Below are 15359 nucleotides of genomic sequence, written 5' to 3'. Positions count from 1 at the left end.
CATCTGGTAAAATTCAAAACCCACATATGATAAAATATCTCACCAAAGTGGGCATAGTGGGAACATATCTCAGCAATGAAAGCTATAGATAACAAACCTACAGCTAGCATAGTACTCAATGATGAGAAAGTTAAAATCTTCCCACTAAAATGTGGGAAAAGGAAAGGTTGCACACTATCACCACTCCAACTCAATATAATCTTGGAAGACCTAGCCAGAGTAATCAAACAAGAGAGAGAAGTAAAAGGGATGCAAATTGGAAAGTAAGAGGTAAAACTCTCACTATATGCCGAAAATATGTTACTATATATAGAAAACCCTTCAAGATCCAGACAAAAATTACTATAGTTGATCAAACAATTCAGCAAGGTGGCAGGTTACAAGATTAAGGTTCAAAAATCAGTGGCATTTCTTTACGCTAATGATTAAGATAATACTATAGAGCTACAGTCAACATGACAGCACTCTATTGGTAGGAAAACAGACATATAGGCCAATGGAAAAGAATAGAGAGCCCAGAAATCAACCCACAAATTATTGGTCAATTAAACTTTGACAAAGGAGGCAAGAAAATACAATGGAATAGAGACAGACTCTTCAGCAAATGTTGGGAAAACTGGACAGCAGCATGTAAATCAATGAAGTTAGAACATTCCCAATGAGGCTAGAACACCACACACAAAAATAAACTCAGAATGGATCAAAGAATTAAACATAAAACAAGATGCAATAAAATTCCTTAAGGAAAATACAGGCAAAAGATTATCTGACATGTCTCGAAAATTTTCTCGTAGAAGAAGTAAAAGCAAGAATAAACAAATGAGACATAATGAAACTTACAAGCTACAGCACAGTAACGAAACCGGAAGCAAAACAAAAAGACAACATACGGAATGGGAAAAAATATTTGACTTTGAAACTGATAAAGGCTTGATCTTCAGAGTATATAAGCAGTTCATCCAACTGAATAAGAAAAAATAAACAACCCAATCCAAAAATGGGCAGAAAACCTAAACAAGCGATTCTCCAAGGAAGACATACAAATGATTAAAGGGCACATCAGAAAATGCTCAATATCACTGATTATCTGAGAAATGCAAATCAAAACTACAGTGATGTATCACCTCACACCAGATAGAATGGCCATCATTCAAAAATCCACAAATGTCAAATGCTTGAGAGACTGTGGACAAAAGGGAACCATCTTTCACTGCCGGTGGCAATGCAGTTTGGTGCAGCCACTGTGGAAAACAGGATGGAGATTCCTCAAAAGCCAAGGAATAGACTTACCATATGACCCAGGAATCCCACTCCTGGGCATAAATCCAGAAGGAACCCTAATTCAGGATGACACCTGCACCCCAATGTTCATAGCCAGCACTATTTACAATAGCCAAGATATGGAAACAGCCTAAATGTCCATCAACAGTTGACTGGATAAAGAAGATGTGGTATATTTATACAATAGAATACAAGCCAGCCATATAAACCGACAACATAATGCCTTTTTCAGCAATATGGATGATATTGGGGAAAATCAGTCTAAGTGAAGTAAGCCAGAAATACAAAGAAAAATACCATATGAAATGGCTCATCAGTGGAATCAAAAAGCAAAACAAAACAAAGCAAAAAAAGCACAAATAAAAAAACAGAAATAGACTTGCAGTCATAGAATATAAAATTTTGGTTTCCATATGTCTGGGGGTGGGAAGAGATAGACTGGGAGGTCAAAATTGTAGAATAGATAAGCAGGATTGTACTGTATAGCACAGGGAAATGTATAAAAGATCTTACAGCAACTCAAAAATGAAAAATGGGACATCAAATGTATATATGTTTTTTGTAACTGAAAAAGTGTTCTCTACGCTGGAATTGGAGACAACTTTGTAAAATGTATGTAAATCAATAAAAAAGTTAAAAAAAGAAAAAACATTAACCTAAATATTACAGGTGTAAATATAAATTATAGAGAAAAAAACTATGCAAAGAGTAATAAAACCAAATATTTTGTTTTATGTTTTCCTTTTGAGATAAGCAAATCAAAAAACCGCTAGCCAGGTGCATCATGAAAAAAAAGGTAGATGCTACAAAGAAATAAATTAAGAAATAAAAGAAGAGAAATAACAATTGTTACCCCAGATATACAAAAAAGTGTTCATTTGGTCAGAATTTACATGCCAATAAACTGGGCAACTTAGTAGAAATAGACATATGTCTAGAAAGAGACAGAGGTAAGGAGAAACAAATAATTTGACCAAACTGTTTACTAGAAGAAAGATAGAATCTGCATTTTAAAAAATTTTTGAATAGAAGTGTAGATTTCAACAGCTCCTGTGGAGCACAAAAATACAAACCAGAACTTATACTATTTTTTGTATTCAAACATAGTGCAGATGTGGGAAACTCCCAAATAAATTCTATGAAGTTTCATCACCCTGATAGCAAAACCAATAAAAAAAAGTACGGGCAAAGGGAACTTCAAGCCATTATATTTGATAGATTTACAAGCAAATATTCTACAAAATATTATTAGCAAACTAAATCCAGCAATACCTAAAATGAATCATACACCATGATCAACTTGGATTCATTGCAGTGTCACAAGAGAGGTTCAACATACACAAATCAATCAGTTTGATATATCACATTAACAAAAGAAAAAGAGAAAATGACATGGTCATCCCAATAAATCCATAACAAGCATTTCATAAAATTCAACATTTTTTTCATTATGACAGCAACAACATCAACAACAACAACAACAACAACAACATCAACAATGACAGAAACCTCTTAGCAAATTAGGATGCAGGAAATATATCTCAACATATCTAAAGTCATTAATTACAGACAAACAGACTACATAATATGCAAAAGTGAAAAACTGGAATCCAAATTAAGGAATAAATCAACGATGCCCACTCTCACCATTTCTATTAAACACATTATGGGAAATTCTAGCAACAGCAATCGGACAAGAAAAAAATTTTTCAAGTTGGATTGAATGAAGTAAAACTGTTATTAATTTAGATGACATGATAATCTATATAGTGATCCCTAAAGATTCTCCAAACTAAAACAACTAAAAGTAATAAACACATTTAGCAAAGTAGCATGATTCATGATTAATATACAAAAACTATCACATTTTTACACTAACAATGAAATATTCCATAATTTTAAAAGATCTATATGAATCAGACCAAAAAATGAAAAACCTATGAAAAAAACAACATAGTAAAATGATTAGAACACTGATAAAGAAACTTGAAGATGATGCAATTAAATGGAAAGAAATCTCAATGTCTTAGATTAGAGGAATTTATATTGTTAAAATATACATACTACACATTATGTCTACAGATATAAATTGATTCTGATCGAAATACATGATATTTTCCACAGAACTAAAAAGAGTCCTATGATTTGTATGGAACTGCAAAAGAACCAGAATTGCAAAAGAAACATGAGGAATAAGAACAAAGATGGAGGCATAACCAATAACCCTCCCAGATCTCAGACTATATTACAAAAATACTGTAATCAAAACAGCACAATGCTGGAAAACAACCAAACATCTATATCACTGGAATGGAACACAGATGCAAAAATAAAATATCACACGTATGGTGAACTAAACTATGACAAAGGAAATAAAAATATACAATGACTTTAAGACATTTTTCAGTAAGGGATGTTGAGAAAGGTAGAAATCTACATGTAAATCAATGAAATTAGAACACTCCCTCAAACTGTTCAAAAATAAACTCAAAATAATTTATATATCTGAATCTAAAACATGACACAATAAAACTCCTTGACTAACACAGAGAAAACAAGACATAAATTGTTGAAAAATTTTCTTATGTCACTCTCCCAAGCTGAAAACAATAAAAACAAAATAAACAAAACGGTCCTAAATAAATTTGAATGCTTCTATACAGCAAAGTAAACAAAATGAAAAGATGAATTTCCAAATGGGAGAAAACATTAGGAAACAATACAATCAACAAGAGGCTAATTTCAAAAATACACACATCTTTCATACAACTCCATTTCAAAAATCTACAAACACCTCAGTTGGAAAATGAGAAGACAATTCTCTAAAGAAGACACACAGATGACAAACAGGAAAAGAAAAACATGCTCACATTGCTAATCATAATACAAAGGCAACACAAAAATAAAACAATGTTTTACCTCCCAATATTAAGAAGTGATATCATCCAAATGTCTACAAATAATACAGACTGGGGTGGTTGTGGAGAAATAGGGACTCTCCAACGCTGTTGGTGGGAATGAAAATTGGTGAAACTACTTTGGAAACTGTATGTAAGTTCCTTTAAATAATAAAAATAGACCTATCATTTGACACAGTAATCCCACACCTGGGCGTATAAAACATAAATCCTGAAAGCATAGAATCCTAGAGTAAAATATAAGAAGTACACTCTGACATTGGACTTAATATGATTCTACATATGTCTCCATGGCAAGGGAAGCAGAAGCTAATCAAATAAAATATGATTGTATCACTCTAAACAGATTTGCACTGCAGAAGAAATGATCAATAAAATGAAAAGTCAACAAACAGAATGGGAGAATATATTTTCCAAGTGATATTTTCCAATCTAGTGTTAATATCCAAAATATATGACAAACATTGACCCCACAACAATAACAAAATCACCCAACAATGCAACTACAAAAAAGTCCATAGGAACTGAATAGATAGATCTGAATCAATTTTCTGTAGAAAACATATTTGGCTAAATGACACATGAAAATATGTTCAGAGTTATAAATTATTAGGAAAGTCATAAACCAAAAATGAGGCAAGACCTCAAACTTGTCAGAAGGCTCTCATCAAAAAGAATAGGAATAGATGTGGGTGAGATTGTGGAGAGAAAGTACACCATGGACACTGTTGATAGGAATGCAAATTATTGTTTCCATTGCATATATATATGAAATTTTCTTCATCCATTTTTCTGACAAGGGATGTTGGGTTTGTAGGCCCCTGTCTGAAGGCTCTAGAGAATAAGCCCATGGGCTGAACTGATAAACAATCTGTGAGGATTGTCACATATTGAGGCTGGGTAATATATGGCCTACTCTATGTATCAAGTATGGATGGCTGGATAGAATATGCTGGGTAAGATCCTCAATGGAGGACAACCTAAGACAGGCACAGCCGGCTGGATCAGAGATGGCCTACTTAATGAAGTTCCGTGATGAACTTTTAAACAATCCTTGATCATTTAACATCCTGTGTTTACTGCAGGAGCATGGGTACATATACAGCTTAAGATTATTAACATTGTTATAACTTAGATGATATGTGAGGTATTGTGCATGTCCCATATAAACCCTTCTTCTAAGAATCAATAAACAGAGAACTACTTCGCTTCTCTCCACACAGTGTTTGGGTGTATATGATATCGTGTCACTGACAGGGTAAATTTAATTTGTTGGGAGTATCTTTAAAGTATGTTGCATTATATACAATGCTCTTTCCTCACTTATTGAGATGATTATGTGAGTTTTATTTCTCATTCTATTAGTTTGGCATGTCACCTTTATTGATTTGAATATTTTGAAGAATCTTTAAACCCAGGGATAAATCCCTTTAGTCATGTATGTTTATGATACATTAAATGTGTTGTTGAATTCATTTTGCTTGTGATTTTTGAGAATTTTGGCACATATGTTCATCAGGGATAATATTCTATATTTTGCATATAATGTCCTTTCTACCATTGTTATGCAAATAAAGCTGGCATCATAAAACATGTTGGTAATCTTTCACCCCCTTCAAATTCTCGGAAGATTTGGGGAAGAAATGGTGAAATATTGTCTTGAAATGTATGACAGAATTCATCAGTAAAATCGTCTTGTAAATTTTTCTGGTTTGGGAAGTTTGGATTATTGATTTACTCATACACACTTTTGCTCTATTTAAGATTCTTATTGCTTCTTGATTCAGTATTGGAAGACATATGTTACTGGATATTTGTCTTTTATTCTAAGTCATTGAAATCGTTAGCTTGTGTTAATTTCTAATGAAGCTTTGCATCTCTATAACATCATTGGTAAAATCTTCTCTTTTACTTATCATTTTATTTGAGTCTTTATTTCCTTATCCAACCTAAAATTTGTCCACTTTATGTTTAAAAGAAACAGTCTTAGGTTTTTTTTTATCTTTTCAAATGTTTCTCTTGTTAATTTCCTTACTCACATTCATTCAATTTTCTTCTTTATTCTTTCTGTTTTCTCCTAGATTCTTGAAGTTAAAAGTTAAGTAGTGTGAATCTTTGTATATCATTTACTACTAAATAGTTTTTATTTAGATATTATTTATTTATTTAGTTATTTAGTTAGTTAGTTATTTATATATTTACATATTTATTAATTTATTTATCATTGAAGTACTGCCATTTACTATGTGTCAATCTGTGATGTATAGCACTGTGTTCCCGTACATGCATACATTTGTGGGCCTATTAAATGATTCTTCAAGATATGTAACTTACTGCCCTGTGTCATACACATGAAATTTTGAAAAAATCTATTTTATATATAGTGAATAACATTTATAAATCTACATCTCCCAAATATATCCTCTCACAGCCCCTTTCCACAATAATCATAAAATTGTTTAGTAGATCTGCGAGTGTGCTTCAGTTTTGTAGATGAAATCATTGTGTTCTCATCCAACTTTTTTTAAGGATCCACATGTTTCATGTCATGTATTATTTTTCTTTCTCTTTCTGGCTTACTTCAATTAGAATGACAAATATTGGGGACATACATTTTGCTGCAAATGTCATTGTTCTATCATTTTTTATTGCAGAATATTTTTCCATTGTGTAAATACGGCATAACTTCTGAATACTGTCATCTGTTGTTGGACAATTAGGTTACTTCCATGTTGTGGCTCTTGTATATAGCACTACTAAGAACATTGGGGTGCAGGTGTCTTTATGAATTAGAGTTCTCTTATAATACAATGATACATACCCAGAAGTGGGATTGTTGGATCGTATGTTAAGTCTATTTTTATTCTTTTGAGGAATCCCCACCCTGGTTTCCACAATGACTGCACCAAACCGCACTCCTTCCATCAGTGTAGGAGGGTTCCCTTTCTCCACAGCTTCCCCAGCATTTATTGCTTGTGGATTTTTGAATGATGGCCATTGTGACTATTGTGAGGTGATACTTCATTATAGTTTAAAATTGCCCTTCTGTGATAATGATAGTGAGCAATTTTTTTTCATATATCTGTGTGGCATTTGTATATCTCTATTGAAGAATTGCTTGTTTAGGGCTTCTGCCCATTGTCAGATTGGGTTTCTTGGTTTTTTTTTATTATAATTAGGTTGTATGAAGTCTTATATTTTGGCTATTAAGGCTTTGTCAGTTGCATCATTTCTAAAAATTTTCTTTAATCCTGTAGGTTTTCATTTTGCTTTGTTTATGGTTCCCTTTGCTGTGCAAAAGCTTATAAGTTTAATTAGGTAACATTAATTAATTTTGCTCTTACATCCATTACCTGGGTAGGCTGTTCTAGAATATCATTGCTGAGATTTATCTCAGAGTATTTTACCTATGTTTTCTTCTAGGAGATTTTCTGTGTCTTGCCTTACATTTAAGTCTTTAAGCCATTTTGAGTTTATTCTTGTGTATGGAGTGAAGGAGTGTTCTAAACCCATTGCTCTGATGCTGCTATCCAGTTTTCCCAACACCAGTTGGTGAAGAGATTGTCTTTTCTCTGTCGTATTCTTGGCTACTCTGTCAAAGATTACTTGAACACAGGCCTTTAGATTTATTCCTGGGCTCTCTATTCTGTTCCATTGGTCCAAATACCTGTTTCTGTACGAATGTCTTGTCATTTTGATTACTGTAGCTATGCAACAGTGTAAGGAGACCTGGTGGTTTATTTCTCCATCCTCTTTCTTTTTCTTTAATAGTGCTTTGGAAATTATGGATCTTTTATGAGTCTGTGTTAATCTTAGGATCATTTGTTTCAGTCCTTAAAAAATTTTTTGCATAATTTGATTGGAAATCACATTAAGTCTGTAGATTGCCTTGGGCAGTATGGCCATTTTAACAATATTATTTCTTCCATTTCATGTCCATTGGGTATATTTTCAATTCTTGAAATCCTTTTTGATTTCCTCTATGTTTTCTAGTTGTCCATATATAAATTATTCATCTCCTTGGTCAGATTTATTCTTAAGCATTTAATAGTTTTGGATGCAGTTATAAAAGTGGTTGTTTCTATACTTTGTTTTCCTGTTGATTAAATGGTAGTGTAAAGAAATGCAATTTGTTTTTGTACATTACTCTGGGTACGTTGCCCAGTTCCTTTTTTACCCTAAGTAATTTTTTGTGGAAGTTTTACAGTTTTCTCTATATAGTGTCATGTCTGCATATCGTGGCAATATTATCTCTTCTTTTCCAGTCTGAATACTTTTATTTCTTTTTCTTGCCTGATCATTGTGGCTAGGACTTCCAAGACTATATTGAATTGAAATTGTGAGAATTGGCAACCTTGTTGTCTAAGGTTTTTGTGGGAAGCGTTTTAGTTTTTCACCATTGAGTATTTTGCTGGCTATATATTTGTCATAAATAGCTTTCATTATGTTGAGATATGGTCTCTCTATGCCCACTGTGATAAGAAATTTTATTGCAAATAGGTGTTAAATATTATCAAACGCTTTTTCTTTATCTACTGAGATGATCATGTGGTATTTTGTCCTTTCTTTTGTTGATATGATGTATCACAATGGATTGATTGATTTGCATATGTTCAACCATCCTTGTGTTCCTGGTATGCACCTAACTTGACCATGGTACATAATCTTTTTTTACATGCTGTTGGATTCGGTTTGTTAATAATATCTTAAAGACTTTTACATCTATGTTTATCAAGGATATTGGCCTATAGTTTTCGGGTAGTGTCTTTGTGTAGTTTTGGTATCAGGTTTATGTTGGCCTTATGGTGTGAGATTGGGAGTACTCTCTCCATATCAAACTGTTGGAAAAGCCTGAGGAGGAGTGGTATGGATTTTTCTTTGTATGTTTTCTCAAATTCCCCAGTGAAGCTATTTGGGTCTGAATTTTGTTTGCAGAGATTTTTTATTTTATTGATAATTCTATTCCATTTCTGGTGATCTGTCTGTTAAAATGGTTAATTTCTTCTTAATGCAAAAATGGTTGGCTGAATGTTTCCAGAAACTTCTGCATTTCTTCCTGGTTATACAGTTTGTTTATATACAGTTGCTCATGGTATTTCCTTATGATATTTTGCAAATTTGTTGTACTCTTTGAAGTTTCTGCATTGGCATTTCTTATGTTATTTGTGTTCTCTCTCTATTCTTGTTGATGAGTCTGTCCAGAGTTTTGTCAATTTTGTTTACTTTTTCAAAAAAGAGTTTGATTTTTTCTATTTTTTAAACTCTATTTCAATTATTTCTTCTTTGATCTTTATTATTTCCCTCTTTCTGCTGACTTTTGGGTTTTTTTTTGCTCCTCTTTTCATGATCAGTGTACATAGAACGTTAGAGTATTTACTTGAAATTTCTCTTCTACTTTGAGGAGGGCCTTCTCACTATGAACTTCCCTCTTAAGCCTGCTTTATCTGTATTCCATAAACTTTGCATTGTGTTTTTAGTATCTTGATTCCCTTATTAATTTTCTGTCTGAAAGACCAGTCTAGTGATGGTAATGGGGAATAATACTCTCCTACTGTGGTTGTGTTCCCACCGATTTCTTCCTTTTTATCTATTAGTATTTCCTTTACGTATTTAGGTGCTCCTATTTTGAGTGCATATATCTTAATGAGTATAATACCCTCATTTTATATTTCTCCTTTAATCATTATATCATGTCCTTGTTTATCTTTCTCTATGGCCTTTGTTCTAATGTCTCTTTTGTGTGACATCAGTACTGCTAGTCCTGCTTTCTTGTAATGTCCATTTGTATGGAAAATATTTTTCCATCTTCTGACTTTCAATTGATGTGTGTTCTTCTTACTAAAGTGGGTCTCTTGTATGCTTCATAATGTATGGTCTTGTTATATTATCCCATCTGACAATATATATCTTTTGATTGCAGCTGTTAGTCTATTAACAATTGTGATGATTATTGATAGACTGGTGTTTATTTCCATTTTGAACTTCATTTCTCAGTTTATTTTGTATTCCCTTTTTGTTCATTTCATTTTCTTTTTGTGGCTTGATAAGCTTCCTTTTATTATCTTGGTTTCTTTTTGGCTTGTGACTTCATTGTAAGCTTTTGACGTATGGTTACCCTGTTTTGTATGTATATTTAACCGTTTCTATATCTGTTTATTTTCACTGATAAGAATACAAATTCTAACCCCTCCCACAGAGAACAGAAACAAGAAGGAAATAATCTGTATTGTCCTGTTTCACTCTCTGACACTTAAAAATTTTGATGTACTGTTTTACAATATCATGTATATTCTATTGTATGTCATTGCAGCTATTGCATTTCTAATTATGCCTTTCTCCTTTCTATAGCATCCTGCTTATTTTCTTTAGAGTAGATCTTTCATTATATCTTTTTCAGTTGTTAAATTCTTTTAGTATTTGCTTTTATGGAAGTTATTTACCTCTCCTTCTATTCTAAAGGATAGCCTTGCTTGATAAATTATCTTAGATTACAGTTTCTTTCATTCAGGATTTTGAATATGTCTTGCCACTGCCTTTTTCCTGTTGTATTTGTGTAGGAAATGTGTTTATAAATATAATGTAAATAATTATACATATATATGTAAAGAATACCTAGAAATCAAGTTAACAAATAAGATGAAAAGTTATACGTGAAAAAATAGAAAACATAGATGAAGGAAATTAAATCTGACACAAAGAAATTTAAAGATCTCTTATGTTAATGATGTGAAACTATGTGGTTGAGACAAACATACTACCCAAAGCAATCTACATTTAGTGTGATTCATGTCAAAATACTCATGAGATTTTTCCATTAAATAGAACAAATAATTTCAAAATTTGTATGTAACAACAAAGATCATGAGTTGCTAACATAATCTTGAAAAAGAGAATTAATTCTGATAGTGTAAAGTACTCTGATGTTAAACAGTCCTACAAAATGTTAGTAATTAAAAAACATGATACTGGCTCAAAACAAGACACCAATCAATAGAAGAAAATAGAGTAACCAGATATAATCCCTCACACCTATAATCAATTAACCCATGAAAAAGGAAAGAAGAGTATAAAATTAAGAAAAGACATTCTCCTCAAAAAGTAGTGCTGGGGAGACTGAACATGTGAAAGATGGAATACAGTATTTCCTCACATTGCACACAATCAATGAGCACAGAATGTCTTTTATTTATTTTGTTTACGTATATTTCTTGCACCTTTAATTTATAGATCTATGTTTAGATATTTTATTTCACTTATCAAATTTATTCATATTTTAATATTTTTGGTTTAAATCTATACAAAATTGTTTTCCTAATTTCTATTTTTGATAATGTGTTGTTAGTATATAAAAATGCAAGGGATATTTGTGTATTGATTTTGTATTCTGCAAGTTTAATAAGTTTGTTGACTATTTCTAGCAGTCACTGGAGTAGAATATGGAGTTTTTCATCTATGTATAATTATGTCATCTGTAAAAATTTTACTGCTTGTTTACAAGTGGTAGCCTTTTATATTTTTTCCTGACTAGTTGTTCTGGCTAAGACTTCTAGTAGTGTAATTTAGGACTTGTGAAAATAAGCTACTTTTTCATATTATTGGACCAGAGGAAAACCTTCCTGTATTTTAACATTGAACTTGATGTTAGTCATGGGTTTTTCATATATGGCTTTTATTATCTTTAGATATATTCTATCTAGAGCGAATTTATTAACAATTTTTTGTATACAAAAGTTAAGATCAGTTCTGTCAATACTTTTCCTACATTTTGGAGATTGTTACGTTTGTATTCTCTGTTTTTTAAGGGATGGTATCACATTTATTGATTTGCATATGTTATATGATATTTATGAATCAGGACTTAGTCAAACTTAACTATATTTTATAATACTTATAATACGCTATGAATTCAGGTTGCTAATATTTATTTAGAATGGAATATACACATACTGAAGGAAAAATTTACATTGTAGCTTGAGTGTACATTTATTTATTTAAAAATTTTATCACTCATTTTGAAATTGGCTTATGTTTAATGGAATTTATTTCTAAATAAAGAATATAACTTTTGGTAGAACTGGATTTACTACAGTTAACTGATACAGATCATAGCTATTATTTACCATTAGTGCACAAAACACTTGCCTTAAAATGCCGTATTATACTAACAATGCCAACTGTTTCAGGACTGGGAAACATATTGCTTCCTAAAATGCATTACCTGGTCTTTTCCACCCTAACCCACATATAATTATATTATTTGCTTTTTGTTTGATTGTTTATTTGACACTTAATGAAGTCACTGCATATTGAATCCAGGATATTGTGTATAAGTGTATTTATCAACATCATTTTGGAACACTTAACAGAAAGCACAAGAGTATGGATTATATAGATGACAAGAAAATTTATTCCTTCTTGGGACTGAAAAACCTCTGAGTGAAAGAATGACGAAAATAAACATTTGTAAGTGTACAATAAAAATTTTCTTTTGTAATTTTAAAGTAGTATATTAAATTACATTTGTTTTACTTATAGCACTGGATTACAATTTAAAACAAAAATTCCCTCCTTTGGAATTTCTTAAATTTGATTGATAATTTTAATCTAATTTTAATTCATAAATATTTGTCATTTATTTATAAACATAGCAAATAAACTGATATTTATTCTGCTCATATTTTGATTATAGAGCTACTTAATGTAAAGTACACAGATAAATAACTACTTCCGTTTCCAAATCAAATAATGTTTCAATTTAATTACAAATGATCATGAAATTGTTATACCTTTTCTGTAATGTTTTACACAAATTTCACTTTATTTCCAAAATTTTAACTTTTTTTTTTTATTCTGTGCATTATTTATACTCTGTTTACAAATCTGGTATAAATTTTTGTACAAAAGGAAGTAGATTGGTTTCATTTCAAACCCCAAAATTAAATTATTTAAAAAAATTTTGAGGGGAAAATATTTGCACATCACACTATAAAACTATTCATCCTATATATTTCATTTTAACTGGATGTATGAGAAGGAAACACTGGCTGAAATTTACACTTGAGTTGCTAGGAGACCAGTCATTTTGTGATGTCACAGCTACTAAGGTTAAGAACCATTTTGATGGCCTAGCAGTTTAACTGTGCAGGCCTCCTTAAGCAGCATTGAAAGCTGCAGTGCTCAAAATCATGCAAATTTGAAAAGTAGCTGTAGAAAAAGTTATTTGAGATGGCACATATTTCTTCAGAAATTCAAGATGTGTCTCCTTCACATGGATGAACTGGTTCAGGAAACTCCAGTTGATCTCTATTGTGTGATCAAACATTCTCTGGGGACTTGGACTTAAGGTGTATGATTGAAGAAAATGATTTTCAGACTTAGTCTGAAGAATCCTTGATAAAAAAACCATGTTACCCACATTGTGTCTTTGAACCAGATGAAGATAATTATTTTCGTTCTCTGACATTTCCAAGAAAACTGTGGAAAATGGCTGGGAGTGGACAATTTAAATCCCTCTGGTGTGATGATAATGGAACTGCCATAGTGATTGATGAAGATGTCTTTAATAAGGAAGTTTTGTAAAGAAAGTCCCCTTTCACAATATTTGAAACAGGGAGTATGAAAAGCTTAGTTAGACAACTTAACCTTTATGGGTTTAGTAAAGTGCGGCCGAATATTCAGTGATCATTTTTTCTAGCTGACTTCCTGGCAGAAGAAAAAGAAGTCTATGTTTTAAGCAAGGAATTCAGAAATTTTAGTTTTGACTTGGTAACTTATATATAAAATTTTATTTTCTAAATGAATCTATGGTAATATAAATGTAAAGCTAGATTTTGAAAATTGTATAAAACTTCTAAGGCCAAATTTCTTTATTTTTTCTAAAAATGAGGACAGTGTCTTAAGTATTCAAGATTATGAGAAACTTTGCTAGCAAGTATAAATCTTATCTGAAACCTAAATAAAGGTATTAAAGCTGTTTTTTAAAAGTGGCACTCACCGTTACTGCAAATCCTAACTTCTTAAATTTGATGACTATACTATTTAAATGTGTATTTTCCAAATAAGGAACTTCAAAATATCGTCAGCTATGTTCATATTTTGATGATATTATCTTTGCATAGTAAACATGAAATCTGAGGTTTTATAGGTTAGGCTTATTTTAGTCTTCTATTTTGATTTAAATATTACTAAAATCTTTCTCATTTTGTTGTAGCTGCAGATCTACCATAATCCAAATTTTAAACGAGGCTTTTCCCTGCTTTTAGAGAGAATAAATAGAAGAGTTGGGATTAAAAATGCCTCTTTGGTATCTTTATTGGCTCAAGATTTTAACAAGAAGCAATTTAAACGAGGGGGAAATGTGGTTAAAAATAATTGTGATTTTGTGCTGACACTAGTGGAGAAAGTGCATTTTTACCTTCTGCAAATTTAAACATGCCTCTAATAATAAAGCCCTCTACTAGCCACAAAATTTGTGATACAAATACCATGATCAGAGGTGATTTTTTCCTCCATCATCAGTGTCAGTTAGACCACCAGAAAACCTGCAGTGGATCAACGTGCTACTTTAAATCAGTGGACCACTTTTCACGGGCAATCTGAAAGCAGCTACACTGAAGCAAATGGCTGTGTTGTGAACTTCATTTCAACTACAATTTCTACTTCTGAGTACAGAATCTTGTCTCCCATACAGAGCAATTAATTTGGACTGATGGTTGAGCCTTCTACTTTTCCAAATATATATCACAAAATATCTGCAAATGAAGGTCATTTTTCTAAAGTTCAACAAGGGAGCAACCCACGGCTCCCAGTGCCAGTGATAGCTGATACATCAGGTACCTCTCTTTCAAGGCCAACTCATAAGCAATCTTCAGTTTATGAACGTCAGCCTAATTACAAATTATCTACCAGAGGACTACAAGATTATGCAGGATAACAAAGATTGAAATTGATTTTGGCAAATGTTGACAAATATCTGCAATTTTCTTATTTGAACAATAAACATAAATGTGTACCTGCATTTTCCTTATATTTTTTTAAAACACAGTAAAGTGTTAAATGGGAGACTAAGCTACCATTCAAAGAAGAAAAGAGATATTTGATTGATATTATCATTTGATGGAAAAATATGGGTGTAAATTTAAATAATTTCTCTAAGGAATA

General features: G+C 31.7%; 1 pseudogene; it reads left to right on the top strand.

Annotated features, from left to right (window-relative positions):
* Positions 1-2211: 2211 nt before the first annotated feature.
* On the top strand, positions 2212-15148 carry LOC140695205 (heat shock transcription factor, Y-linked-like; annotated as a pseudogene).
* Positions 15149-15359: the final 211 nt, after the last annotated feature.

The sequence above is a fragment of the Vicugna pacos genome, unplaced genomic scaffold (assembly GCF_048564905.1).
Source record: "Vicugna pacos unplaced genomic scaffold, VicPac4 scaffold_190, whole genome shotgun sequence".
Classification (NCBI taxonomy): Eukaryota; Metazoa; Chordata; class Mammalia; order Artiodactyla; family Camelidae; genus Vicugna; species Vicugna pacos.
Note: the sequence above shows the minus strand (reverse complement) of the source record. Positions and strands in the feature narration are given on the sequence as shown.